A 3871-nucleotide genomic window follows, 5' to 3' on the forward strand; every position below is an offset into this window, starting at 1 on the left:
GCTTGTGGAGATGCTGTTCAGAGCAGAGTGGGGGCCACATGAGTCCAGGGTCTCTGCAATGGACCTGCTGGTCTGGTCAGTCTCCCTGAATCTTCTTTCTGTGAGACTGGCTTCTAGACCCAGCTGACCCTGAGGCCCATGCTTCAGTAGGACAGCCCTCCCAGCCTTGGAGACTCACTTGAGCATGGGATGTTTTTCCATTTATTTAGGTCTCTTATGGTTTCTTGAAGTAGCTTTTTATAGTTTTCTTTGTAGAGGTCTTTTGTGTCTCTGGTAAGATTTATTCCCAAGTATTTTATTTTTTTGGTAGCTATTGAGAACGGTATTGATTTTCTTATTTCTTTTTCAGCAATCTCTTTGCTGGTGTAGAGGAATCCAACTGATTTTTGGATGTTGATCTTATATCCTGCGACGTTGCTAAATCCCTCAATTAGTTCCAGTAGTTTTTTGATTGAATCTCTTGGGTTTTCTAGGTATAGGATCATATCATCAGCAAATAGGGATAGTTTGACTTCTTCCTTACCAATATGGATGCCTTTGATTTCCCTTTCTTGCCTTATGGCCCTGGCTAGGACTTCCAGTACAATGTTGAATAGAAGTGGTGATAGCGGGCATCCTTGTCTAGTTCCTGTTCTCAAGAGGAATGGTTTCAGTCTCTCTCCATTGAGGGTAATGTTGGCTGTTGGTTTTGCATAAATGCCTTTTATTATGTTGAGGAATGTCCCTTCTATTCCTATTTTGCTGAGAGTTTTGATCAGAAATCGGTGTTGGATTTTATCAAATGCCTTTTCTGCATCAATTGATATGATCATGTGGTTCTTCTTTGTTTTATTTATGTGGTGGATTACATTGATTGTTTTTCTAATGTTGAACCATCCTTGCATACCTGGTATGAACCCCACTTGGTCATGATGAATGATTTTCTTGATATGTTGTTGGAGTCTATTGGCTAGGATTTTGTTGAAGATTTTTGCATCTATATTCATGAGGGATATTGGTCTGTAGTTTTCCTTTTGGGTGATGTCTTTTCCTGGTTTTGGTATTAAGGTTATGCTTGCTTCATAAAATGAGTTAGGGAGGATTCCATCCTTTTCTATGTTTTGGAATACTTTGAGTAGGATTGGTATCACTTCTTCTCTGAATGTTTTATAGAATTCTCCAGTGAAACCGTCTGGGCCAGGACTTTTTTTAGTTGGTAACTTTTTGATGACCTGTTCAATTTCGTCTTTTGTGATGGGCCTGTTCAAATTTTCCACTTCAGTCTGTGTTAGTTTAGGTAAGTGGTGTGTTTCTAGAAAACTGTCCATTTCCTCCAGATTTTCAAATTTGTTGGAATACAGTTCTTCATAGTATCCTGATATTATCCTTTTTATTTCAGTTGGTTCTGTTGTGATGTCACCCATTTCATTTCTTATTCGTGTTATTTGTATTCTCTCCCTCTTTTCCTTTGTTAAATTTGCCAGTGGTTTGTCAATTTTATTGATCTTTTCAAAAAACCAACTTCTGGTCTTGTTGATTTTTTTATAGCCCTTCTATTTTCTGTTTCATTGATTTCTGCTCGAATCTTGATTATTTCCTTCCTTCTGGTGACTGTGGGCTTTTCTTGCTGTTCTTTCTCTAATTGTTGGAGATGTTCATTTAAAGTGTTGATTTTGGCTCTTTCTTCTCTTTTGATGTGTGCACTTATTGCTATAAATTGGCCTCTGATCACTGCTTTTGCTGTGTCCCAAAGATTTTGGTATGTTGTGTTTTCATTCTCATTTGATTCAAGGAATTTTCAAATTTCAGTTTTTATTTCTTCTCTTACCCAGTCTTTCTCAAGGAGGGTGTTGTTTAGTTTCCATGTGTTTACTCTTTTGGTGCTGATCCTCCCTTGGAGACTCACTTGAACACTCACTTATTCATTCACTTTTTCATCATTCATTCTGATGTCACTGTCATCTACTCTGTGCCAGGCCATAGGACTGAGGCTGGGGACATAGGGCTGGGCAAGACCAGTTGGACCCTGCCCTGTGGCACTCATGGTCTTTCTAAGGAGGCGGATGCTTGAATGGCTTTGGCGTACTATTTCCCCTGAGGCTAAGGGAGCACACCACCACCATCCATGTGTCAGTTTGTCATACTGTGGTGGCTTCTGTGTTGCTGTAATGCTAAAAGCTATACCATCTTTATTTCAGATACCAGCAGGGTTACTCATGGTGGACAGGCTTTAGTGGAGCTTCCAGACTAAGACAGACTGGGAAAAGGCTGGTGACCTACTTCTAAAAATTAGCCAATGGAAACTTTATGGATCATGACAGAGTACTGTCCAACTCATTTGCTTTGGCCATGTCTGTTGGAAGGATCAATCATTTAGTACAATGGTGTAACGATGGACTTGAATATGCCAGTGATCACCAGGATGACACAGGACTGGGCAATGTTTCCTTCTCTTGTACATAGATTGCCATGAGTTTGAGCCAATTTGATGGCAGCTCTCTCTCTCTCTGCCTATAGGAATACAGAGATGGTTAACCCAGATCTGGGAGGAAAGCATTCAGGCTGCAGTGAATATGATCCAGTAATGAGGGGACAGTGTATTGTGGGCAGAGAGAAGAGCAAGCACAGAAGCTGTGAGGGCATCAATATCTGGTGTGTGCCAGGAATTGCAAGGAGCTCCCGCCCTCCCTCTGGTCGAGGGCAGCACAAGGATGCTGAGTGAGGAGACTGAGGGGCCAGACCAGGGAAGGCAGAGGGGGCCATGAAGGGATCTAAGCAGAGCTGTTAAATAGAAAACAAACCAGCTGCTGGAAGGTGGGAGGCCCAGGAGGAGGTGACTGGGGTCTGGCTATGGATCTGGAGAGGGTAAATGGATTGGAGAGATATTTAGGATATTTAGAATTGATGGGACCTGGTACACTGGTTGGGGGCAGCTGTATGATGAGGCTGTTAGTCCTCCAGGTAGGAGACTTGGGAGTGGGAATGAGTTTTGAGACGTTCCCATTGGGCTGGGATTAGGGTAAAGCAAGCAAAATGCCTAGGACACAAAATTGGAGGTATTCAATACCTTGCATTTTCACCTGTCCCTGGTCCTCTGAAATTCCTCAGTAAGAATGACACATCTCAAAGAGTGGGAGCCACCCCTGGCAGCAGAGCAATGGGGGGATACAGCTGGGCAGGGAATTCCCCACCCCATCCTTCAACCCCTACCTGGGATATGCTGCTTCCTCTGTCTCCTCAGGGCTGAGATGGGGCTGGGATTGACACCTTAGGACGTCACATGCTTTGGACAGGTATTTCAGTTCTGTTCTGATGCCTGAATGCCAGGTACCCATCCAGCTTCCCTTTGCATGCCTCAGATGATGACAAGTGGCTCCTTAACTCCTGGGCAGCCCAGTCCCTTGGACACAGATCATTATAAAAACATTGTTTCCTCACTGTGCGATACATAAAGATAAGTATTGATTTGGGTAAAGAGAAGGGCAATGTACCAAATGTGAGTGATCATTACAGTGGTGTTGAGGAAGAGAAAGACATAGAGAGGTACGTGGGAGGTACAGACAACAAAGATGAACCCTTTTGTACATAAAGTACGGCGTTGTCAGTGAAGGCAAACATGGGTATACTGGTAGATAGATGGGTGGACAGGCTAAACTAATAGGTATCTCTATGAAGCAGGGAGTGTACCAAAGAACATGTATAAGGTTGGCAGACAATGGTCCTATAAGTTTATGTGTATGGTCTGAATTCCCAAGTGTATAGTAGAGCTGACAAGGGGCAAGGCTGTAATCACTGCTTGGTCACAGCCAGCTACCAAGAGGGACCGAGTAGTTGAACCTGTGGGCTCGGGACCATAGTCGCAGGGGACATCAAGCTCAATTGGCATAACATA

This window comes from Orycteropus afer, unplaced genomic scaffold (assembly GCF_000298275.1).
Source record: "Orycteropus afer afer isolate SDZICR_OR568_19922 unplaced genomic scaffold, OryAfe1.0 scaffold00323, whole genome shotgun sequence".
Taxonomy (NCBI): Eukaryota; Metazoa; Chordata; class Mammalia; order Tubulidentata; family Orycteropodidae; genus Orycteropus; species Orycteropus afer.